This window comes from Globicephala melas, chromosome 14 (genome assembly GCF_963455315.2).
Source record: "Globicephala melas chromosome 14, mGloMel1.2, whole genome shotgun sequence".
Lineage (NCBI taxonomy): Eukaryota > Metazoa > Chordata > Mammalia > Artiodactyla > Delphinidae > Globicephala > Globicephala melas.
Genome location: NC_083327.1, coordinates 1,681,576 through 1,708,927, shown reverse-complemented (window position 1 = coordinate 1,708,927; position 27,352 = coordinate 1,681,576). Strand labels below are relative to the sequence as shown.

At 38.7% G+C, this 27,352-nt stretch overlaps 1 protein-coding gene across 1 annotated transcript in view; it reads left to right on the top strand.

Moving 5' to 3' along the window:
- Positions 1-27,352, top strand: part of EYS (eyes shut homolog) — a 1,661,361-nt gene that overhangs the window by 903,666 nt on the left and 730,343 nt on the right. The window lies entirely within an intron of this gene.

Here is a 27,352-nt window from a genome sequence, read left to right as displayed (position 1 = left end):
AAACCTAAATAGACATTTCTCCAAAGAAGACATACAGATGGGCAAGAGGCACATGAAAAGCTGCTCAATATCACTAATTATTAGAGAAATGCAAATCAAAACTACATTAAGGTATCACCTTACAATGGTTAGAATGGGCATCATCAGAAAATCTACAAACAACAAATTGTGCAAAGGGTGTGGAGAAAAGGGAACCCTCTTGCACTGTTGGTGGGCATGTAAATTGATACAACCACTATGGAGAACAGTATGGAGGTTCCTTAAAAAAAGTAAAAATAGAATTACCATATGACCCAACAATCCCACTACTGGGCATATACCCAGAGAAAACCATAATTCAAAAATTCACATGTACCTCAATATTCATTGCAGCTCTATTTACAACTGCCAGGTCATGGAAGCAACCTAAATGCCCACTGACAGACGAATGGATAAAGAGGATGTGGTACACGTATACAATAGAATGTTACTCAGCCATAAAAAGGAACGAAACTGGGTCATTTGTAGAGATGTGGATGGACCTAGAGACTGTCATACAGAGTGAAGTAAGTCAGAAAGAGAAAAACAAATATCATATGTTAACGCATATATGTGGAATCTAGAAAAATGGTACAGATGAACTGGTTTGCAGGGCAAAAATAGAGACATAGATGTAGAGAACAGAGGTATGGACACCAAGGGGGGAAAGCAGGGGGTGGGGTGATGGTGGTGGTGGATGAATTGGGAGATTGGGATTGATATATATACACTAATATGTATAAAATAGGTAACTAATAAGAACCTGCTGCATAAAAAAATAAAATTCAAAAAAAAATAGTGTATATATAAGTGATTCACTTTGCTCTACACCTGAAATAAACACAACATAAAAAACAAATCAACTGTAGTCCAATAAAAATTTTAAAAAGTCACACATTACATGCTAAAGAACAATGCAAAGAAAAGAATCCAGATATGATGCATTAGAAATGGAGTTTGAACACATTTGATGCTGGAAGGGTAGGTGGCAGCCTAGAGACATCCCTTCACTTAGTGGACTTGTTGGAAATGCTGGGTGGGGCAAAACAGGTAAGGCATTGAGTGTGCATAGGAGTAGTATTTGACACTTTCATATTTCTGAGGATTACTTATTACATAAGGAAGGAGAAGGAGAGGAGAAAGGAAAAGAAAAGGGGAGGAGGAACTAGAGGAGATGGAGAAGGGGATGAATGCCTTAGATGACAGTATGAGACACTGAAACTGAAGAGGAACAGTCAAAGTGAATCTACATTGAGCATGTACTATATGCCAAGCATAATACCACCTGTTTCAAATGTTTTCTCCCAGCGAAATACATGCCAAGTAAATACATTTTTCAGACTAGATACCTGTGAAAAATGTCATGGTGTTTTACCAATAGAAGGTAATATCTAGCTACCTAATTTTACCACACAAATTGATACTTTACAGTACACATTGGAAGAAATTTTTCTCATAGGTAACAAAGGCAAATTCCTGTAACTCCAAACATTTATGATTTTAACTGCTCTGTGATTGATGACTGAAATCCTTGCTGTGTGGTATGTGTATCTTTCTGGCATTCAAATCAAGATGTGAATGCTTCAAGTCACAAGATTACAAGGACTACTAAAACCAGGACATTTTAATCAACATAGTGCAATAAAATGTGTAGTATTACTAGAAATGAAGTCACTGGATAGATGAAACTTTTTTTTTTTTTTTTTTCGGTACGCGGACCTCTCACTGTTGTGGCCTCTCCCGTTGCGAAGCAACAGGCTCCAGGGGCGCAGGCTCCGCGGCCATGGCTCACGGGTGCAGCCGCTCCGCGGCATGTGGGATCTTCCCGGACCGGGGCACGAACCCATGTCCCCTGCATCGGCAGGCGGACTCTCAACCACTGCGCCACCAGGGAAGCCCTAGATGAAATATTTTTAAAAAGATGATCACTTTTTATTACACGTAAATGTACACATTTTTGTTGTAATTATGCATAATACATGGTGGAGCTATTTTTATAAAGGACATAAACTTTATCAACAAATTGAATACAAAAAACAATGGAAAATTTTGAACGTAAAAATTTTTTATTAGGTTTCTTTGTGTTCACCATTTGTCTTGTATAAGGGTGTCCTGGTTGGGGTGATAAACTCTATCACCACTCTGCTTAAAGGTCCAAGAATTTAATCATGACAAAGATAGGAATTACTCTTAAATTTCTTAAATGTTACCTGGAAGAATGTGCAAGATGCCGAGTGTGCGTGGAGGAACACTTAACTCTACCCAGGGAGTTGCTTGAAGGATGGACAGCTGGAGTGAAGGCTTACCAGTGGTGTGGGGGGCTTACCAGGGGAGGCACTGGGTGGTAACACCGATGAGAGACACGGAAAAGTGAGGCAGAAACACACATAGATCCGTATAGTTGGCACATAGCAGAGACAGACCAAAATGCAGGAAATGATAAGGGACCCTGCTTTCGGCATGGTTCTGGGAGCTCCATTTTTACATTTTATGTAAGTGCTGAAAATTAAAGAATAGAAACCCAGGTTCTTCAAAGTTCTATTATTTTTCTATGAAACAGCTTTTTTTTTTTCTATCATCACCCTTTTCCAATGAAAGCATTCAAATAATTGCCATCACATAATGGAAAAGGCACTCTCCTGAGCTAAAAAATAAATTAGAGCTCTAGATCATATAGAAATAGATATAATATAGCAAATAATTCCGGAGGGTTTACTATGTGCTGGACAAATAGTAAACTCTGCAAATCATTTTACCAGCATTAGCTTGTTACTTCTCCTTATAACACTTTGGGGTTTACTCTCCAATTACAAAGAAGCACAGATTAAGTATCTGAAGCATGATTCCAAAACCTGCATATTTCTCATGAGCACATGCTATCTGTACGTTTCCTCTACTATGCTTACATTTTGCAAAAGAATGTTTAAGCAGATAGTTTGGTTTATCTTTAAATATTACTTTTGACTTTTAAAAAATAGAATTATAATGAGACCAAAGGATCTCATCTTATTGTGACATAATGAAACAAGAAGCATAGTAAGTGATTTCAGTTCAATCCTAATGAAAGAAACAGAAAACATAGTAAGTGATTTCAGTTCAGTTCTAAAGAACAAACATTCTGTGTCTAAATATAGTCATAACCAATGCAAATATAGTAAAAAGAGGCCACCACCTTAGTGCAATATAGTTATTTCTAGAATCAATTCATGTGCACTTTTACTTTTATGATTAATATTATCAGTCTGCCTTATTATTTATATATGGGAGCTTTCTCACACTTGGTTTTGAGATCATTTCTTGGTCAATTATCTATTCCAATTGCCTGTGGCAGAGTGCCTTACAAATAATAAGGAGTGAATACATGTTTGTTTTATTTAATTATAATGATAGTCTATTACAACAAAGTAGCCTGATGTACCATGGCACTAACCACAATGGAACTGTGCCTGTAAACATTCACTTCTCTTTTTGGCTTTGTGAGCACTCTTCAGGTAAAAGGGGAGAACCCACCTGTCTGCATGGTGTTGTGGATATCTGGGGGTGTTTAATATCTACCTGGATTCTGAAGCCCATGTTTGGCCAAGCCAAGTGATGACCCTTGCTATTTTCTTGACTTCATACCTTGGAATCAGACTTTGTCAAATCATGGTAATTGAAAATTCCTCTGAAGAATATATCAATATTATGAACTAGCAAAACAGATTATTTGAAAAAAAATTGTGTTATCTAAAAACCTCTCATTCTATAATATTTTCTTTTTCAGAAACAGGTCAAAACCACTTTAAAGGGTTTTTTTTTGTATTTAAAACCAATCTGATTGACTATTACCAACTTAATTTTATTTTTTCATTACCATCATAAACCATTATTTTTTGTACAAATAATTGGGTTGAACATACAGATATCATGGGCAGTTAAATGTTGAAAATCCCTTATATCCAACTGGTGATTTGAGGTATTTCATTCAATTGAGACATGGGTGCAGTAAGTTTAGCTTCTGAATGGTTTATTCTAAGAAAACTGAAGCGTGAGTGAATTTTATGAGGCCTAGAATTACTTTTATGTGTCTCTTAGTTTTGACTCCTAGCATTTACACCTGGTAGGTACTCAAAAGTATTAAATTCTATTATTATAGAGCTATAACTTTATAATCTGGTACAGAGGCATATAGTTTTTAAAAATAATGTACATATGCATATACATATATTTTCTGGAAAGTGCAAACAAGAATTATAAAACTGTGAAATTATTTATAATAGTTCACATTTAAAATATTTTTATTTTTCCAGGTAAGAAATGAAAAAAATAAGGATTCCTAACATTGTGCTCTCTTCCTTTAGTTCTAATACATTTGTATTGGGACTTCACTGATAATTATGTTAGGAAATATAAATGATATTTTAATATACATTTTTAAATTGATATTAATTCTACAATTGTGATTTGACTGCTGTGTTGCTAAGGAAATCATCCAGTTAGATTAGAAATGTTTATCATTTTTTATGGCATTACATTTCCCAAAGATTCAGGTACCTTTACTATTTCACGATTGGATTTTCTTTTATTCTCTTTTCGAGAATTTTTTCTCTAATTCTATATGATTTCAGGTTAAAGATAAGCAGCTTATGGTAACACACTGTGGAAGTAGTAAACTGTTATATAAAGTTGTACCTCTAATAGAATCTTCTGTCAAACTTTTCTTCAAAAGTTTTGTCGGCCTAACATGAAAAAAGGTTTGCAACTATACCTCTCTTGATTAATTGTTAGTGAATCTCTATAGACCAGTTCATACACAAGTGGCAAATTATTTTCTTTCAATGGTTCAGAGTCTAGAAAATCTGATCTTTGCATTACTTTTTATTTGTACTATGTGGAGTATGAGATGCGATTGAGGATGCGTAAGAAATCTTGAGTCAAAAGTTCTGAATTTTCTAACTAGAATGATTATCCCAGCTATGTAACTTGATATAAAGACCTCTATTTTTAGTATATTAACTGAAAAAAAAGATAAATTAGTGTAAACTGAAACTGAATAGTTGAAGATTTGATGTGAGAGAAATTCCACCTCCTGGGAATACTGTCCTCTCCTCATCTAGAACTCTCTTACAAGCCTCCCAACATTTGTTAAGCCTGGATGATTTATGTGCAGGTGGCCAAGGATTGAATCAGATGACATGCAGGGTTCCTTGGAGACCCTCGATTCTGCATTATTCTAAACTGACCACTGGTCCATTCCAGAATCTATCATTTGGGAACGCACCGATAGTTTTTCCTAGAAACAGATCCAGGGCCAGCTTCTGATTTGAGTTCATATTTTTAAATTAAGACCATGTGCCTGCAGCTCTAGTAAGTGTAGTAATTGTGCCAGACACTTCTGTTTATTAGCAGTAAATACGTTTCATTAATAATTTTTAAACTAAATAGATAGAAAATGATATCTATTTAAAAATAACATCTTATTCAAAAATCCCTTGAAAATGTTTGGAAGTGAATGTGTCATGGCTGTTGACCTCTGTTATCTGACAAATCGTGTTAAGCAAGTTGAGAAAAAGCCCAAGATAGTATAACATATTTTGCTCCTCTAATAGTGGATACCCTTCAAAATGAAAATATTATGGAATTGTAATATGGCCTTTCACAAAGCCACAGAAATGACTGCACTCCTCTTTTACCTTGAGTCAACTGAAATGTAACTTTCCACAACATAAACTAGTCTAGGTATTGGGAATTAAGTACTTAACATTTTTTATTTCTAAAATTCAAAATACTGTAATCATAGCATTTTGAGAACCTTTGTAACTATGCTAAATATAATAATGTTTTAACTACAACAAATGGTTATGGTAAAAGACAACATTTTTTAAATAACTGTCACTTCTTTAAAAGCAGAATATAATTTTCTTTTGCCTACTTTCTCTCAAGCTTTCCCTGAGTTTGCTATTATCTTCACATATCAATCCTCAGGATTTATATCATTAAAATGCATGAATATAAATATGTATTGACTGATGAATTAAAGAATAGTAGGCATTGACAATAGCTTGCTTCCCAGTAACACTTAGACCCAATAAATTAATATATATTTGCCTTTGGATTCACTGTGAAATTTCAGTCTGCTTTAGGTCCTTAATTTTGGAGTAATTGGAGTAATTTATTATTGGCTTCCTTGATTTAATATACAATGTGCTACATTTGGCGGTTAGCAATTTGGGGGCTCAGAACTATTTAATAATCAATGGGAGGATTTTCTAAGTGAAATAATTATAGAAAATTATGAAATAGTCTCTGGATTTCTTCTGGAGTCTTGCAATCAAGACTGAGAAGGTGTTAGGGTTGGAAAGAGGGAGTGTTTTTTTATACCATCTCAGTATGGATTGGTGAACAACTATGCAATGTCTTCTGGTTGTCTACTGAATGAAAAGTAAAATAAATACATAAATAATCAGTCCAATGCCATGGTGGTTGATGTTAATGATTCTTGCTGTGGGATGCTTTCAGCCGGAGAATTATCCTCAAAAGAGTCATGAACAAAGCAGCTCTTGTCCTTTCTAAAGCTTGTGCCACCTAGTGGGTGAGTGAAAACCAAGTTTTCTCTCCCAGACTGCTCAAAATATTCCCTCTGGGCTACTCTGGTGGCGCAGTGGTTGAGAGTCCACCTGCCGATGCAGGGGACAAGGGTTCGTGCCCCGGTCCGGGAAGATCCCACATGCCACGGAGCGGCTGGGCCCGTGAGCCATGGCCGCTGAGCCTGCGCGTCGGGAGCCTGTGCTCCACAACAGGAGAGGCCACAACAGTGAGAGGCCCGCGTACCGCAAAAAAAAAAATTCCCTTCGTACCAGTTCCCTCTGTTCTCCTCCCCTCCACTTAGCTGAGTGGCTGGCTTTGCATCAGTAAGTTCAGACTCTGTCAAAAACGTCCACTGTTCAAATAAAATTTTGTTTGAAAATGTGCTTGAAAACATCTTGTGATGTTTTTCCCATTAAAATAACATTTAATTCTGCCCTGGCCTTGATCTGTATATACCTGTCCTGCCAGGCTCTTTTCTCCTTCCTCAGAATCTTAATTCCATAAATACCCTTGAAGATACACTGCATTCCTACCTTCAATATCTTCACAACTTACTTACTAGTTTGAAAGTTTTACAGCTCTTATGATTATAAAGATAAGTTTCATGAATTCTCCTTGACCCTAGGTCACAGTGAAATTTAAGGCAGTTGATCCAGCACTGCTTACTTGGACCATATACTAACAATTTTTTTTTTTTTTTTTACATCTCTATTGAAGTATAATTGCTTTAAAATGGTGTGTTAGTTCCTGCTTTATAACAAAGTGAATCAGTTATACATATACATGTTCCCATATCTCTTCCCTCTTCAATCTCCCTCCCTCCCACCCTCCCTATCCCACCCCTCTAGGTGCTCACAAAGCACCAAGCTGATCTCCCTGTGCCATGCGGCTGCTTCCCACTAGCTATCTATTTTACATTTGGTACTGTATATCTGTCCATGCCACTCTCTTGCTTTGTCACAGGTTACCCTTCCCCTTCCCCATATCTTCAAATCCATTCTCTAGTAGGTCTGTGTCTTTATTGCTGTCTTAACCCTAGGTTCTTCATGACATTTATTTTTTTCTTAAATTCGATATATATGTGTTAGTATACGGTATTTGTCTTAATCTTTCTGACTTACTTCACTATGTATGACAGACTCTAGGTCCATCCACCTTATTACAAATAGCTCAATTTCGTTTCTTTTTATGACTGAGTAATATTCCATTGTATATATGTGCCACATCTTCTTTATCCATTCATCCGATGATGGACACTTAGGTTGTTTCCATCTCTGGGCTATTGTAAATAGAGCTGCAATGAACATTGTGGTACATGACTCTTTTTGAATTATGGTTTTCTCAGGCTATATGCCCAGTAGTGGGATTGCTGGGTCATATGGTAGTTCTATTTGTAGTTTTATAAGGAACCTCCATACTGTTCTCAATAGTGGCTGTACCAATTCACATTCCCACTGGCAGTGCAAGAGTATTCCCTTTTCTCCATACCCTCTCCAGCATTTATTGTTTCTAGATTTTTTGATGATGGCCATTCTAACTGCTGTGAGATGATATCTCAATGTAGTTTTGATTTGCATTTCTCTAATGATTAATGATGTTGAGCATTCTTTCATTTGTTTGTTGGCAGTCTGTATATCTTCTTTGGAGAAATGTCTACTTAGGTCTTGGGCCCATTTTTGGATTCAGCTGTTTGTTTTATAGTTATTGAGCTGCATGTGCTGCTTATAAATTTTGGAGATTAATTCTTTGTCAGTTGCTTCATTTGCAAATATTTTCTCCCATTCTGAGGGTTGTCTTTTGGTCTTGTTTATGGTTTCCTTTGCTGTGCAAAAGCTTTGAAGTTTCATTAGGTCCCATTTGTTTATTTTTGTTTTTATTTCCATTTCTCTAGGAGGTGGGTCAAAAAGGATCTTGCTGTGATTTATGTCATAGAGTGTTCTGCCTATGTTTTCCTCTAAGAGTTTGATAGTTTCTGGCCTTACATTTAGGTCTTTAATCCATTTTGAGCTTACATTTGTGTATGGTGTTAGGGAGTGATCTAATCTCATACTTTTACATGTAGCTGTCCAGTTTTCCCAGCACCACTTATTGAAGAGGCTGTCCTTTCACCACTGTACATTCCTGTCTTCTCTATCAAAGATAAGGTGACCATAGGTGCATGGGTATATCTCTGGGTTTTCTATACTGTTCCATTGATCTATATTTCTGTTTTTGTGCCAGTACCATACTGTCTTGATTACTGTAGCTTTGTAGTATAGTCTGAAGCCCAGGAGCCTGATTCCTCCAGCTCCGTTTTTCGTTCTCAAGATTGTTCTGGCTATTCGGGGTCTTTTGTGTTTCCATACAAATTGTGAAATTTTTTGTTCTAGTTCTGTGAAAAATGCCAGTGGTAGTTTCATAGGGATTGCATTGAATCTGTAGATTGCTTTGGGTAGTAGAGTCATTTTCACAATGTTGATTCTTCCAATCCAAGAACATGGTATATCTCTCCATCTATTTGTATCATCTTTAATTTCTTTCATCAGTGTCTTATAATTTTCTGCATACAGGTCTTTATTTCTCCTTATGTAGGTTTAATCCTAGATATTTTATTCTTTTTGTTGCAATGGTAAATGGGAGTGTTTTCTTGATTTCACTTTCAGATTTTTCATCATTAGTGTATAGGAATGCCAGAGATTTCTGTGCATTAATTTTGTATCCTGCTGCTTTACCAAATTCATTGATTAGCTCTAATAGTTTTCTGATAGCATCTTTAGGATTCTCTATGTATAGTATCATGTTATCTGCAAACAGTGGCAGCTTTACTTCTTCTTTTCCGATTTCGATTCCTTTTATTTCCTTTTCTTCTCTGATTGCTGTGGCTAAACTTCCAAAACTATGTTGAATAAGAATGGTGAGAGTGGGCAACCTTGTCTTGTTCCTGATCTTAGTAGAAATGCTTTCAGTTTTTCACCATTGAGGATGATGTTGGCTGTGGGTTTGTCATATATGGCCTTTATTATGTTGAGGAAAGTTCCCTCTATGCCTACTTTCTGCAGGGTTTTTATCATAAATGGGTGTTGAATTTTGTTGAAAGCTTTCTCTGCATCTATTGAGATGACCATATGTTTTTTCCCCTTCAATTTGTTAATATGGTGTATCACATTGATTTATTTGCATATATTGAAGAATACTTGCATTCCTGGAATAAACCCCACTTGATCATGGTGTATGATCCATTTAATGTGCTGTTGGATTCTGTTTGCTAGTATTTTGTTGAGGATTTTTGCATCTATGTTCATCAGTGATATTGGCCTGTAGTTTTCTTTCTTTGTGACATCCTTGTCTGGTTTTGGTATCAGGGTGATAGTGGCCTCGTAGAATGAGTTTGGGAGTGTTCCTCCCTCTGCTATATTTTGGAAGAGTTTGAGAAGGATAAGTGTTAGCTCTTCTCTAAATGTTTGATAGAATTCACCTGTGAAGCCATCTGGTCCTGGGCTTTTGTTTGTTGGAAGATTTTTAATAACATTTTCAATTTCAGTGCTTGTGATTGGTCTGTTCATATTTTCTATTTCTTCCTGCTTCAGTCTTAGCAGGTTGTTCATTTCTAAGAATTGTCCATTTCTTCCAGGTTGTCTATTATATTGGCATAGAGTTGCTTGTAGTAATCTCTCATGATTTTTGTATTTCTGCAGTGTCAGTTGTTACTTCTCCTTTTTCATTTCTAATTCTATTGATTTGAGTCTTCTCCCATTTTTTCTTGATGAGTGTGGCTAATGGTTTATCAATTTTGTTTATCTTCTCAAAGAATTAACTTTTTGTTTTATGGTCTTTGCTATCATTTCCTTCATTTCTTTTTCATTTATTTCTGATCTGATTTTTATGATTTCTCTCCTTCTGCTAACATTGGGTTTTTTTGTTCTTCTTTCTCTAATTGCTTTAGGTGCAAGGTTAGGTTGTTTATTCGAGATGTTTCCTGTTTCTTAAGGTTGGATTGTACTGCTATAAACTTCTCTCTTAGAACTGGTTTTGCTGCATCCCATAGGTTTTGGGTTGTTGTGTCTCCATTGTCATTTGTTTCTAGGTATTTTTTGATTTCCTCTTTGATTTCTTCAGTGATCACTTCGTTATTAAGTAGTGTATTGTTTAGCCTCCATGTGTTTGTATTTTTTACAGATCTTTTCCTGTAATTGATATCTAGTATCATAGCATTGTGGTCGGAAAGCATACTTGATACCATTTCAATGTTCTTAAATTTACCAAGGCTTGAATTGTGACCCAAGATATGATCTATCCTGGAGAATGTTCCATGAGCACTTGAGAAAAATGTGTATTCTGTTGTTTTCGGATGGAATGTCCTATAAATATCAATTAAGTCCATCTTGTATAATGTATCATTTAAAGCTTGTGTTTCCTTATTTATTTTCATTTTGGATGATCTGTCCATTGGTGAAAGTGGGGTGTTAATGTCCCCTACTATGAATGTGTTACTGTTGATTTCCCCTTTTATGGCTGTTAGTATTTGCCTTATGTATTGAGGTGCTCCTATGTTGGGTGCATACATATTTACAATTGTTATATCTTCTTCTTGGATCGATCCCTTATTATGTAGTGTCCTTCTTTGTCTCTTCTAATAGTCTTTATTTAGAAGTCTATTTTGTCTGATATGAAAATTGCTACTCCAGCTTTCTTTTGGTTTCCATTTGCATGGAATATCTTTTTCCATCCCGTTACTTTCAGTCTGTATATGTCTCTAGGTCGGAAGTGGGTCTCTTGCAGACAGCATATATATATGTGTCTTGTTTTTGTATCCATTCAGCCAATCTGTGTCTTTTGGTGGGAGCATTTAGTCCATTTACATTTAAGGTAATTATCAATATGTATGTTCCCATTCCCATTTTCTTAATTGTTTTGGGTTCGTTATTGTAGGTCTTTTCCTTCTCTTGTGTTTCTTGCCTAGGGAAGTTCCTTTAGCATTTTTTGTAAAGCTGGTTTGGTAGTGCTGAACTCTCTCAGCTTTTGCTTCTCTGTAAAGCTTTTAATTTCTCCATCAAATCTGAATGAGATCCTTGCTGGGTAGAGTAATCTTGGTTGCAGGTTTTTCTCCTTCATCATTTTAAATATGTCCTGCCAGTCCCTTCTGGATTGCAGAGTTTCTGCTGAAAGTTCAGCTGTTAACCTTATGGGGATTCCCTTGTGTGTATTTTTTTTCCTTGCTGCTTTTAATATGTTTTCTTTGTATTTAATTTTTGACGGTTTGATATATATGTGTCTTGACAGATTTCTCCTTGGATTTATCATGTATGGAACTCTCTGTGCTTCCTGGACTTGATTAACTTTTTCCTTTCCATATTAGGGAAGTTTTCAACTATAATCTCTTCAAATATTTTCTCAGTCCCTTTCTTTTTCTCTTCTTCTTCTGGAACCCCTATAATTCGAATGTTGGTGCCTTTAATGTTGTCCCAGTAGTCTCTGAGAATTTCTTCAGTTCTTTTGTTTCTTTTTTTCTTTATTCTGCTCTGCAGTAGTTATTTCCACTACTTTATCTTCCAGGTCACTTATTCGTTCTTCTGTCTCAGTTTTTCTGCTATTAATCCCATCTAGAGTATTTTTAATTTCATTTATTGTGTTGTTCATCATTGTTTGTTTCATCTTTAGTTCTTCTAGATCCTTGTTAAATGTTTCTTGCATTTGTCTATTCTATTTCTAAGGTTTTGGATCATCTTTACTATCATTATTCTAAATTCTTTTTCAGGTAGACTGCCTATTTCCTCTTCATTTGTTAGGTCTGGTGGGTTTTTATCTTGCTTCTTCATCTTCTGTTGTTTTTCTGTCTTCTCATTTTGCTTATCTTACAGTGTTTGGGTCTTCTTTTTGCAGGCTGAAGGTTCATAGTTCCCATTGTTTCTGGTGTCTGTCCCCAGTGGCTAAAGTTGGTTCAGTGGGTTGTGTAGGCTTCCTGGTGGAGGGGACTAGTGCCTGTGTTCTGGTGGATGAGTTTGGATCTTGTCTTTCTGGTGGAAAGGTCCGCATCTGTTGGTTGTTTGGGGGTGTCTGTGAACTTATTATGATTTTAGGCATCCTCTCTGCTAATGGGTGAGGCTGTGTTCTTGTCTTGCTAGTTGTTTGCAATAGGTTGTCCAGCACTGTAGCTTGCTGGTCGTTGAGTGAAGCTGGGTGCTGGTGTTGAGATGGAGATCTCTGGGAGATTTTCACCATTTGATATTATGTGGAGCTGGGAGGTCTCTTGCGGACCAGTGTCCTGAATTTGGCTCTCCCACCTCAGAGGCACGGCACTGACTCCTAGCTTCAGCATCAATAGTGTTTCATCCACACAGCTCAGAATAAAAGGGAGAAAAAGTAGAAAGAAAGAAAGAAAGAAAGATAGAAAGAAAGAAAGAAAGAAAGAAAGAAAGAAAGAAAGAAAGAAAGAAAGAAAGAAAGAAAGAAAGAAGGGAAGAAGGAAGGAAGGAAGGTTTTAAGGAAGGAAAGAAAGAAGATAAAATAAAATAAGATAAAATAAAATATAGTTATTAAAATAAAAAATAATTATTAAGAAAAAAATTTTTTTAAGAGAAATAATAAAAACACGGACGGATAGAACCTTAGGACAAATGTTTGAAGCAAATCTATACAGGCAAAATCTCACACAGAAGCATACACATACACACTCACAAAAAGAGGAAAAGGGGAAAAATAATAAATCTTGCTCTCAAAGTCCACCTCTTCTATTTGGGATGAATTGTTGTCTATTCATGTATTCCACAGATGCAGGGAAGATTAAGTCGATTGTGGAGCCTTAATCCGTTGCTTCTGAGAATGCTGGGATTGATTTCCCTGTCTCTTCTTTGTTCTCATAGCTCCCGAGGCTCAGATTTGGATTTGGCCCTGCCTCTGCGTGTAGGTCACCGGAGGGCGTCTGTTCTTCACTCAGACTGGACGGGGTTAAAAGAGCCGCTGATTTGCGGGCTCTGGCTCACTCAGGCCGGGGGAAGGGAGGGGTACGGATGCGGGACGAGCCTGCAGCAGCAGTGGCCAGCATGACGTTGCACCAGCCTGAGGCACGCCCTACGTTCTCCTGGGCAAGTTGTCCCTGGATCCCGGGACCCTGGCAGTGGCGGGCTGCACAGTCTCCCCAGAAGGGAAGTGTGCCTAGTGACCTGTGCTCACACACAGGCTTCTTGGTTGCAGCAGCAGCAGCCTTAGCATCTCATGTCCGTCTCTGTGGTCCGTGCTTTTAGCCGTGGCTCACGCCTGTCTCTGGAGCTCCTTTAAGCAGCGCTCTTAATCCCCTTTCCTCGCACACCAGGAAACAAAGAGGGAAGAAAAAGTCTCGTACCTCTTCGGCAGGTCCAGACTTTTCCCCGGACTCCCTTTCGGCTAGCCATGGCGCACTAACCCCCCTCAGGCTGTGTTCATGCCACCAACCCCAGTCCTCTCCCTGCACTCTGACCGAAGCCCGAGCCTCAGCTCCCAGCCCTGCCCACCCCAGTGGGTGAGCAGACAAGCCTCTCAGGCTGGTGAGTTCCGGTCGGCCTGATCCTCTGTGCGGGAATCTCTCCGCTTTGCCCTCTGCACCCCTGTTTCTGTGCTCTCCTCCGCAGCTCCAAAGCCTTCTCCCTCTGCCACCGGCAGTCTCCCTCCTCGAAGGGGCTTCCTAGTGTGTGGAAACCTTTCTTCCTTCACTGCTCCCTCCCACTGGTGCAGGTCCCATCCCTATTCTTTTGTCTCTGTTTTTCCTTTTTTCTTTTGCCCTACCCATGTACGTGGGGACTTTCTTGCCTTTAGGGAGGTCTGAGGTCTTCTGCCAGCGTTCAGTAGGTGTTCTGTAGGAGTTGTTCCACACGTAGATGTATTTCTGGTGTATCTGTGGGGAGGAAGGTGATCTCCATGTCTTACTCTTCTGCCATGTTCCCCTTGCCTCCCTATACTAACAATTTAAAAATAAAACCTAACTGGAAAATTCATAGAAATAATTCACCTCATAGTTTAAAGTAGTAAATACTGTGTTGCTCCCCAGTTCCTAAACCTTGTGTAGAAACCTTGTTTCTTCTATAATCATATCTTGGCTTTAGCCATGAAGGTACAAAGCAAACCTAAGTACTTTAAGGTAAAGCCACAGCAGCCTGCAGCTAAGACCATCTTAGTCAGTTAGAGCTTTGGAGGGGGCCCTTTTCTGAAACTCACAAGGCCAGGATTCTTATTCCTGATGTTCATGGTCAACATTTTGCTTAAAGTCTGCAATGGCCACCTTTTGGCTTTGCACGCTTTGCTGAAGTACAGTGTTTGCCAAATCCCATGCCTTTGCTGAATCAACATAATCTGCTTGCCAGGCCTGTGCACAGGCTCAACTGGTAAAGGAATTCATAGTCTGCATGTACCTAGCAAAGATCACTTTTCTTAAAGTAGGTAAAGTTTTCATGCCATTCCCTTAAAGTTCAGGAGGATGGTCCACCTGTGAACATGGGTATGATAAGCTGATGTGATCCTATGTCTAGTCTGTTAGGGCTGCTACAACAAAATACCACGTACCAGGTGACTTATAAACGACTGACATTTATTTCTCATGGTTGTGGAGCCTGCGATGACCAGGAAAAAGGCAGTAGCGATTGAGGGTTGTGAGAACCCACTTCCTTTGGGGCTGTCTTTTCCATGTAATCTCACATGTCAGAATGGGCTAGCTAGCTCTCTGGGATCTCTTTTACAAGGGCACTAATCTCAATTATGAGAGCCCCAACCTCAGGACCTAACCATTAGGTTTCATTTGAATTTGGTTTCACTACGAGAACTTTGAGGGGACACAAACATTCCCTCTGTAGCACCAACATGCTAGAAATCCCAGGTGCTTATTACTCAAGGTCTAAAGACGCCTGCCCAAGTCACAAGAGTAAAACATCAATTTAAAAACACCTCATGGTTCATATTAGCCTCTACCAACCACCAAGACAAAAATGTTTCCACATGTTAAAATATAATGTCCAGAGGCCCCAGGATGCTCGCAGGGTGTGAGGTGACAAAAGACAAGCCAGGAGAGGAGAGAGAGCCGACCCCAGCACAGGGAGCCGGGTTGGGGGTGGGGAGAGTTCAGTCCTCAGGCTTCCCTCCTGCTCTTCCCGCACAGACCGATGCTGGCAGCAAGGGTTATGCGCTGGCTCCGAACACTGACCCCACCCAAGCCCTACAGCCTGCAGTGGGAGCCTGGTGACCAAGACTCTGGTCAGGTCCTCATTTCTCTCAGGAAGTCTAATGGGGATGGACAGAGTGCATCATAGACAGAGGGACCAGTCCGTGTAAAGGATTGGAGGCAGAACAAGCCAAGAGATTTCGGGAACCTGGGGTCCATCCTATGTCCTCCAGGGAACAGGAGGTGTTAGGAGTGTTGAAATAAATTTCTAGGCTGGAGATGGAGCTGCTTCTTCCCCAGAATTCTGTTTCTGTAAATGCTCCACTTGACCAGAATTGCAGTATATCCAGTCAACACTGCCCCCCAAACTTATGTCCTGTTCCTCAATCTTGCTAAATAAGGTCAGATAAACCACCCCAGCCAATCATGCCCTGTTTCTACCTGCTACTTGTAAAGCTCTAGAAAACTGGCTCTTCCCCTAAATCCCTCAAGAAGACTGCTCCCCTGCTTGGGAGGCTCTGGGCTCCCCCAGTCCATGGCTTGTTCCCCTTGAATAAAGAGACATTGAACTCGTTAAAAATAAATTAATTAATTGATGACCAAACTTACGGGAATTGGTTTCTCCAGAAGCCTCTACAAAATTATCATCTTTTTCTATGTCTTGAACAATGCAACAGATGTTAGAGTTTGAGAAAAAATTCAGGAAACGGCACCCCTCTCCCCCATGTGAGACTGAAGTAAAATAAGAAATTGACAAGTGGTACGTGCAAAATCACAGCTTTACCTTCATTACCAATCAAGCTACTTCCAGAATGTACCTTGAATCTGAGAGCAAGGAAGTTACTGAATATCAAGCCAGAGACTCAAACAGCCTTGCTCACCCGGTTACTGTTCACACTGGACCAGGAGAGGCTGACCTGCACAGAAGCAGGCCACACCTCTAACCATGGAGCAGAAGAGGAGAAGTTTATCCCCAGAGCCACCAGAAGGAGGGAGGACGGGAAGGACCTGTTTATTTCTCATTCTAAGTGTACAAAACAGGTAATCATCTCATGCTCCCATGGCACATGGGGAGAAGGAAAGAATTTCAGTCTAAGGAAACTTCCCCCACATGCAAGAAATCACCAAGGTTGAGAAAGCAACATTCTTCAGAAACCCAACCTTTCCCAGTTTTTTGATACCCTTTACTTATTTTCAGCCACAGTCTTGATTAACCATAGGGTCTAAGTGTTTTACTTTTTGAGACGAGAACATCCTGTTGTAGAGCTTTACACATGCTTTTTTGGGTTATTTAGCTTTATTGGAATATGGCCATGCCTAGTCCTTTACACGTTCTCTACGGCTTTTCACGCTACAGCAGTAGAGTTTAATGATTTCAGCAGAGATCCTGTGACCCACAAAGCCTCAAATACAATATTTGCTCTATGGTCCTTTACAGAAAAGGTTTGCCAACCACTGTCCTAGACAATAGGAAATACCTATTGTTCATCTTCAAGTAACCAGAAGAGCTCTGTGATCCCACTCATTTAATGGGGAAGGTGGCTTGATGCTGCTGTCACTAAAAGTTTGATTTTTAGCTTGAAAGATTCGGAAGTATTTTATTGCAGAATTAGAAAGAAATTCTTTGAAGAGTAGACATGAGAGGAAAACATAGTAAGGAATCTGTAGGTAGAAAAGTTGTTCTAATTGTAACAATCACTTTCCATCAGATGTTCACTCCCACTAGATGCAATTTGTAAACAAAGAATTGTCCTTAAATCTTTGTGTTAAATATAATTTGGGTCTTTTTTGTCTTATTAGTTATAAGACAATAATAGCAATACCAACAAACCTAGTAATAGTTGCACATAACACTGATAAAATACTTATATGTCATGCAGTTATAAGCATTTTACTATATTAATTAATTTAAAATATATGAGATTAGCTGTATTATCTCCACTAAACACATGAGTAAACTGAGGCACAAAGAAGGTTTTTGCCCAGAGTCATACAGATGACAAAGCCATGATTGAAAAAAATGATAAACTATCCTCTTAAAAATTACATCTTTGGCTGATTTATGCATATGTAGGCAAAGACTTTTGAAGGGAATCATTTTTGGTGGCCAATACTAATTAATTGAGAATAAACTAATATATTGATAATGGATATTTGAGTCCCCAATGTCCATGTGCTATTGGCTACCTAAGCCAAAATATTTACTCTATCTTCCTTGTATGTGACTGGTTCAGGAGTGGGCAAGCTAAGTCACCTTAGACAAGTGAGGTAGGACCAACTTGCTTGCTAGTTTCCTCTTTTGCTAGTTTTTTCTGTGTTTCATTGGATAAGAGCTAGGAAATACAACTTTGATTGCTTCTGGAAGCCACTGAACGAACTGACTCTAGGATAACCTTGTGTTAGGGAAACAGAAAACATGGGAGTGGAGCTGAAACAACCAATCCTGAGCTTACCTACCTCCTCTGTCCTACCTGGATGGGAACATATGCATTAACTTATTTTTACAATGCAGATTGAGTTAGATTTTGGGGGGAGACTTACTACTGAAAGTGTCTTAGCTTATAAAACATTAAATCAAACTATAAATTCTTGAGTGTAGGGACCAGATATTAAGCTCTTTGACTAACATATTTAATACTTTGCATAATGTAAATGTTCCCTAGTGGCTTAGAAAGCTGGACTGATGCACTTAGATATAGTGGAATGAACACTGGATCAGGGTTCTTGCTTTAGCTTTGTGTCTAAGATTGTGAAATTCTTTGAGGAAATTAATTTAGGTGTCTCAACCTGTTTCTTCTTTTGAAGATGAGTGATTTAAATATATACTCTTTCAGGCTTAACATTCTATGATATGAGATTAAGCTGAATTTATAATAATTTCATACTGAAATCTCTAAAGAGATTTTCTTTTATTTACATCTCAAGTCAGGCCCTACACACACACACACACACACACACACACACACACACACACACACACACATATTATATATTACTTATAAAAATAATGTGAAAAATTAATACTGACATTTGAGTTTGCTGGTTGTTTGCATTCTCATTGAAAAGAAACTTGTAATGTGTTTTCAATGGCTTGTTATAACTATAAAAACACACATACCATTAAATACATTCAAAACCAAAAAAAATAATATTTAAGAAAATTATTCACCTGAAATATTGGACTTTCTAAAGAGTTATAATTATGTAAACATTAAATGATAACAGACGTCAAGATTATTAGTGAAAATGTGGTAGAGTCTGACTTTAATTTGAATCACAACTTGGAGAAAACAGTCTTGAGGAAAATCTTGATAGCAATAATCAGTGTAACTACAACGTAACTTGAATAAATACATGTCTTTTGTTTAATCTGTTGGCCAGAAAATTAAAATGTATATTGCAGTTTATAGTGAGTATTTATGCAAGAGCAGTAAAATAAGTGCCAACCAAATTAACAAGCTGATTGTGCCAACAACAAACCTCATTTTAGCTAAACTGGATTTGACAAATTGTATGACATTCTGCCTGGTAAACTTGAGATTTATAATGTTTACTGCTATCAACAATAATGAAACAACAGAAAACTTCAATATCTGACATTTTAATCTGTATATTTCACTTTTCTTCTTGCTAATCGATGCTAAATCCTGAAATATATTTTATGTCTTGTTATCCTTTTAACTACTTAGTTTGATGTAGTCTTTTTTTTTTCATTTTAACATCTTTATTGAAGTATAATTGCTTTACAATGGTGTGTTAGTTTCAGCTTCACAACAAAATGAATCAGTTATATATATACATATGTTCCCATATCTCTTCCCGCTTGCGTCTCCCTCCCTCCCACCCTCCCTATCCCACCCCTCCAGGCGGTCACAAAGCACCGAGCTGATCTCCCTGTGCTATGCGGCTGCTTCCCACTAGCTATCTACCTTACGTTTGGTAGTGTATATATGTCCATGCCTCTCTCTCGCTTTGTCACAGTTTACCCTTCCCCCTCCCCATATCCTCAAGTCCATTCTCTAGTAAGTCTCCATCTTTATTCCCGTTTCACCCCTAGGTTCTTCATGACATTTTTTTTCTTAAATTCCATATATATGTGTTAGCATACGGTATTTGTCTCTCTCTTTCTGACTTACTTCACTCTGTATGACAGACTCTAGGTCTATCCACCTCATTACAAATAGCTCAATTTCGTTTTCTTTTTATGGCTGAGTAATATTCCATTGTATATATGTGCCACATCTTCTTTATCCATTCATCCGATGATGGACACTCAGGTTGTTTCCATCTCCGGGCTATTGTAAATAGAGCTGCAATGAACATTGTGGTACATGACTCTTTTTGAATTATGGTTTTCTCAGGCTATATGCCCAGTAGTGGGATTGCTGGGTCATATGGTAGTTCTATTTGTAGTTTTTTAAGGAACCTCCATACTGTTCTCCACAGTGGCTGTATCAATTTACATTCCCACCAACAGTGTAAGAGGGTTCCCTTTTCTCCACACCCTCTCCAGCATTTATTGTTTCTAGATTTTTTGATGATGGCCATTCTGACTGGTGTGAGATGATATCTCATTGTCGTTTTGATTTGCATTTCTCTAATGATTAGTGATGTTGAGCATTCTTTCATGTGTTTGTTGACAGGCTGTATATCTTCTTTAGAGAAATGTCTATTTAGGTTTTCTGCCCATTTTGGATTGGGTTATTTGTTTTTTTTGTTATTAAGCTGAATGAGCTGCTTATAAATTTTGGAGATTAATCCTTTGTCAGTTGCTTCATTTGCAAATATTTTCTCCCATTCTGAGGGTTGTCTTTTGGTCTTGTTTATGGTTTCCTTCGCTGCACAAAAGCTTTTAAGTTTCATTAGGTCCCATTTGTTTATTTTTGTTTTTATTTCCATTTCTCTAGGAGGTGGGTCAAAAAGGACCTTACTGTGATTTATGTCATAGAGTGTCCTGCCTATGTTTTCCTCTAAGAGTTTGATAGTTTCTCGCCTTACATTTAGGTCTTTAATCCACCTCAAGCTTATCTTTGTGCATGGTGTTAGGGAGTGATCCAATCTCATACTTTTACATGTAGCTGTCCAGTTTTCCCAGCACCACTTATTGAAGAGGCTGTCCTTTCTACACTGTGCATTCCTGCCTCCTTTATCAAAGATAAGGTGACCATATGTGCGTGGGTTTATCTCTGGGCTTTCTATCCTGTTCCATTGATCTATATTTCTGTTTTTGTGCCAGTACCATACTGTCTTGATTACTGTAGCTTTGTAGTATAGTCTGAAGTCAGGAAGCCTGATTCCACCAGCTCCGTTTTTCGTTCTCAAGATTGCTTTGGCTATTCGGGGCCTTTTGTGTTTCCATACAAATTGTGAAACTTTTTGTTCTAGTTCTGTGAAAAATGTCAGTGGTAGTTTGATAGGGATTGCATTGAATCTGTAGATTGCTTTGGGTAGTACAGTCATTTTCCCATTGTTGATTCTTCCAATCCAAGAACATGGTATATCTCTCCATCTATTTATATCATCTTTAATTTCTTTCATCAGTGTCTTATAATTTTCTGCATACAGGTCTTTTGTCTCCTTAGGTAGGTTTATTCCTAGATATTTTATTCTTTTTATTGCAATGGTAAATGGGAGTGTTTTCTTGATTTCACTTTCAGATTTTTCATCATTAGTGTATAGGAATGCCAGAGATTTCTGTGCATTAATTTTGTATCCTGCTGCTTTACCAAATTCATTGATTAGCTCTAGTAGATTTCTGATAGCATCTTTAGGATTCTCTATGTATAGTATCATGTTATCTGCAAACAGTGGCAGCTTTACTTCTTCTTTTCCGATTTGGATTCCTTTTATTTCCTTTTCTTCTCTGATTGCTGTGGTTAAAACTTCCAAAACTATGTTGAATAAGAGTGGTGAGAGTGGGCAACCTTGTCTTGTTCCTGATCTTAGTAGAAATGCTTTCAGTTTTTCACCACTGAGGACGATGTTGGCTGTGGGTTTGTCATATATGGCCTTTATTATGTTGAGGAAAGTTCCCTCTATGTCTACTTTCTGCAGGGTTTGTATCATAAATGGGTGTTGAATTTTGTCAAAAGCTTTCTCTGCATCTATTGAGATGACCATATGGTTTTTCCCCTTCAATTTGTTAATATGGTGTATCACGTTGATTGATTTGCATATATTGAAGAATACTTGCATTCCTGGAATAAACCCCACTTGATCATGGTGTATGATCCATTTAATGTGCTGTTGGATTCTGTTTGCTAGTATTTTGTTGAGGATTTTTGCATCTGTGTTCATCTGTGATATTGGCCTGTAGTTTTCTTTCTTTGTGACATCCTTGTCTGGTTTTGGTATCAGGGTGATAGTGGCCTCGTAGAATGAGTTTGGGAGTGTTCCTCCCTCTGCTATATTTTGGAAGAGTTTGAGAAGGATAGGTGTTAACTCTTCTCTAAATGTTTGATAGAATTCGCCTGTGAAGCCATCTGGTCCTGGGCTTTTGTTTGTTGGAAGATTTTTAATCACAGTTTCAATTTCAGTGCTTGTGATTGGTCTGTTCATATTTTTTATCTCTTCCTGATTCAGTCTTGGCAGGTAGTGCCTTTCTAAGAATTTGTCCATTTCTTCCAGGTTGTCCATTATATTGGCATAGAGTTGCTTGTAGTAAACTGTCATGATCTTTTGTATTTCTGCAGTGTCAGTTGTTACTTCTCCTTTTTCATTTCTAATTCTATTGATTTGAGTCTTCTCCCTTTTTTTCTTGATGAGTGTGGCTAATGGTTTATCAATTTTGTTTAACCTTTCAAAGAAACAGCTTTTAGTTTTATTGATCTTTGCTATCATTTCTTTCATTTCTTTTTCATTTATTTCTGATCTGATTTTTATGATTTTCTTTCCTTCTACTAACTTTGGGTATTTTTTGTTCTTCTTTCTCTAATTGCTTTAGGTGCAAGGTTAGGTTGTTTATTCGAGATGTTTCCTGTTTCTTAAGGTAGGATTGTATTGCTATAAACTTCCCTCTTAGAACTGCTTTTGCTGCATCCCATAGATTTTGAGTCGTCGTGTCTCCTTTGTCATTTGTTTCTAGGTATTTTTTGATTTCCTCTTTGATTTCTTCAGTGATCACTTTGTTATTAAGTAGTGTATTGTTTAGCCTCCATGTGTTTGTATTTTTTACAGATCTTTTCCTGTAATTGATATCTAGTATCATAGCATTATGGTCGGAAAGCATACTTGATACCATTTCAATGTTCTTAAATTTACCAAGGCTTGAATTGTGACCCAAGATATGATCTATCCTGGAGAATGTTCCATGAGCACTTGAGAAAAATGTGTATTCTGTTGTTTTCGGATGGAATGTCCTATAAATATCAATTAAGTCCATCTTGTATAATGTATCATTTAAAGCTTGTGTTTCCTTATTTATTTTCATTTTGGATGATCTGTCCATTGGTGAAAGTGGGGTGTTAATGTCCCCTACTATGAATGTGTTACTGTTGATTTCCCCTTTTATGGCTGTTAGTATTTGCCTTATGTATTGAGGTGCTCCTATGTTGGGTGCATACATATTTACAATTGTTATATCTTCTTCTTGGATCGATCCCTTGATCATTATGTAGTGTCCTTCTTTGTCTCTTGTAATAGTCTTTATTTTAGAGTCTATTTTCTCTGATACGAGAATTGCTACTCCAGCTTTCTTTTGGTTTCCATTTGCATGAAATACCTTTTTCCATCCCCTTACTTTCAGTCTGTATGTGTCTCTAGGTCAGAAGTGGGTCTCTTGTAGACAACAAATATATGTGTCTTGTTTTTGTATCCATTCAGCCAATCTGTGTCTTTTGGTGGGAGCATTTAGTCCATTTACATTTAAGGTAATTATCAATATGTATGTTCCCATTCCCATTTTCTTAATTGTTTTGGGTTCGTTATTGTAGGTCTTTTCCTTCTCTTGTGTTTCTTGCCTAGAGAAGTTCCTTTAGCAGTTGTTGTAGAGCTGGTTTGGTGGTGCTGAACTCTTTCAGCTTTTGCTTGTCTGTAAAGTTTTAATTTCTCCATCAAATCTGAATGAGATCCTTGCTGGGTAGAGTAATCTTGGTTGCAGGTTTTTCTCCTTCATTATTTTCAATATGTCCTGCCACTCCCTTCTGGCTTGCAGAGTTTCTGCTGAAAAATCAGCTGTTAACCTAATGGGGATTCCCTTGTGTGTTATTTGTTGTTTTTCCCTTGCTGCTTTTAATATATTTTCTTTGTATTTAATTTTTGACAGTTTGAGTAATATATGTCTTGGTGTATTTCTCCTTGGATTTATCCTGTATGGGACTCTCTGTGCTTCCTGGAATTGATTAACTATTTCCTTTCCTATATTAGGGAAGTTTTCAATATAGTCTCTTCAAATATTTTCTCAGTCCCTTTCTTTTTCTCTTCTTCTTCTGGAACCCCTATAATTCGAATGTTGGTGCGTTTAATGTTGTCCCAGAGGTCTCTGAGACGGTCCTCAGTTCTTTTCATTCTTTTTTCTTTATTCTGCTCTGCAGTAGTTATTTCCACTATTTTATCTTCCAGGTCACTTATCTGTTCTTCTGCCTCAGTTATTCTGCTATTGATCCCATCTAGAGTATTTTTCATTTCATTTATTGTGTTGTTCATCATTGTTTGTTTCATCTTTAGTTCTTCTAGGTCCTTGTTAAATGTTTCTTGCATTTTGTCTATTCTATTTCCAAGATTTTGGATCATCTTTACTATCATTATTCTGAATTCTTTTTCAGGTAGACTGCCTATTTCCTCTTCATTTGTTAGGTCTGGTGGGTTTTTATCTTGCTCCTTCATCTGCTGTGTGTTTTTCTGTCTTTTCATTTTGCTTATCTTACTGTTTTTGGGGTCTCCTTCTTGCAGGCTGAAGGTTCGTAGTTCCTGTTGTTTCTGGTGTCTGTCCCCAGTGGCTAAGGTTGGCTCAGTGGGTTGTGTAGGCCTCCTGGTGGAGGGTACTAGTTCCTGTGTTCCAGTGGATGAGGCTGGATCTTGTCTTTCTGGTGGGCAGGTCCACGTCTGGTGGAGTGTTTTGGGGTGTCTGTAGACTTATTATGATTTTGGGCACCCTCTCTGCTAATGGGTAGGGTTGTGTTCCTGTCTTGCTAGTTGTTTGGCATAGGATGTCCAGCACTGTAGCTTGCTGGTCGTTGAGTGAAGCTGGGTGCTGGCGTTGAGATGGAGATCTCTGGGAGATTTTCGCCGTTTGATATTATGTGCAGCTGGGAGGCCTCTTGTGGACCAATGTCCTGAAGTTGGCTCTCCCACCTCAGAGGCACAGCACTAACTCCTGGCTGCAGCACCAAGAGCCTTTCATCCACACGGTTCCTTAATTTGCGATGATTTGTTGTCTATTCATGTATTCCACAGATGCAGGGTACATCAAGTTGATTGTGGAGCTTTAATCCGCTGCTTCTGTGGCTGCTGGGAGAGATTTCCCTTTCTCTTCTTTGTTCTCACAGCTCCCAGGGGCTCAGCTTTGGATTTGGACCCGCCTCTGAGTGTAGGTCGCCAGAGGGCGTCTGTTCTTTGCTCAGACAGGACAGGGTTAAAGGAGCCGCTGATTCAGAGCCTCTGGGTCACTCAGGCCGGGGGGGGGGAGGGAGGGGGACGGAGTGCGGGGCGGGCCTGTGGCGGCAGAGGCCGGCGTGATGTTGCGCCAGCCTGAGGCGCGCCGTGAATTCTCCCTGGGGAGTTGTCCCTGGATCCCGGGACCCTGGCAGTGGCGGGCTGCACAGGCTCCCCGGAAGGGGGGTGTGGATAGTGACCTGTGTTCGCACACAGGCTTCTTGGTGGCGGTAGCAGCAGCCTTAGCGTCTCATGTCTGTCTCTGGGGTCCGCACTTTTAGCCGCGGCTCGAGCCCGTCTCTGGAGCTCCTTCAAGCAGCGTTCTTAATCCCCTCTCCTCGCGCACCAGGAAATAAAGTGGGAAGAAAAAGTCTCTTGCCTCTTTGGCAGGTCCAGACTTTTCCCCGGACTCCTTCCCGGCTAGCCGCGGCGCACTAACGCCCTGCGGGCTGTGTTCACGCAGCCAACCCCAGTCCTCCCCCGGTGCTCCGTCTGAAGCCAGAGCCTCAGCTCCCAGCCGCACCCACCCCGGCGGGTGAGCAGACAAGCGTCTCGGCTGGTGAGTGCCGGTCGGCCCTGATCCTCTGTGCTGGAATCTCTCCGCTTTGCCCTCTGCACCTCTGTTGCTGTGCTCTCCTTCGCGGCTCCGAAGCTCCCCCGCTCCTCCACCCACAGTCTCCACCCACGAAGGGGCTTCCTAGTGTGTGGACAGTTTTCCTCCTTCACAGCTCCCTCCCACTGGTGTAGGACCTATCCTTATCCTTCCGTCTCTGTTTATTCTTTTTTCTTTTGCCCTACCCAGTTACGTGGGGGGTTTCTTGCCTTTTGGGAGGTCTGAGGTCTTCTGCCAGTGTTCAGTAGGTGTTCTGTAGGAGTTGTTCCACGTGTAGATATATTTCTGGTGTATCTGTGGGGAGGAAGGTGATCTCCGCGTCTTACTCTTCCCTTGCAGTGTTTCTTGATTCTGATGTAGTCTTAAACTAAAACATTGCATAAAGATTGACTTTTACTTCATTCTTTCCATTTTTAAGGGTTAGAATTACTGTGGAGAAAGTTTTTTTTGTTTGTTTTTTTAGTTCCACAAGAAAGCCCATAACTAAATTGTTTGCAAGTTGGAATAAAATTTGTCAGTGGATCTTTTAAGGACAGATTCGTTTAATGACATATTTAAAGATGAAGATTTGATATTTACTATGGCACCTGGCAGCACAGTTGTGAATGGTTAAAATCCATAGGAAATAAAGTTTGCAGATTTCATATGTGAAATAACAGACATTTCTTTAAACTCGAATGAGTACTAAACAAGTCACTAGTGTTACTTACATTCACATCAGAGAGGGTGAATGAAAGAGCATTTTTAGAGTTAGAACAATTACTGTTTACTTGGAGAAGGTTGGCCATGATTTCTTCAATGTGCATTCGTGAGGCATAACAATGAAGTCATGAGACTGATTTTCACACCAGTCTGAATGTTCACTTCAAATGCTGCATTTCAAATTCCCATTTTGGCAGCAATATACTTGCTCTGTTTTAAGTATAATTGCTCAAAATATTTTCATGAGCCTCCACTGCCATCAGTGGTCATTTAACTCCCTTTGTGCAAAGTAAGAAGATGCAAAAGATAAACCTTTGTTGTATTATACCACTGAGATTTGGAGGTTGCTTGCTACTGAAGCATAATTTAGCCTATCCTGAGAGAGTCAACATCTAAGGCAGAATTATGTATCTATTATGAAACAGTGTCAATACAACTGTTTAAACTGTTTAGAAACTAGTTTAATTTAACTGGCTTAAAATACTTTAATTTCTCTCTAAAAGTGGGATGGTACAGTAGCCTGAGATAAGGTAAAACCTGAAGAACAAAGAAAGCAATCTAAAATTTGGAGAAAGCTAGAATTTAAAGACAGAAAACCAAGGGTTTTCATGCTCAGGGAATGATGCTTTGCCTAGTGTGATGGGACAGTGCCCAGGGCAGCCAGCATTTACAGGAAGAAATTGGCAGGAGCTGGTGATAAAGGACAATCATGTAAAGTAAATGGTAAAATTTTAAAAATGGTATTCTTTGAAAAGTTG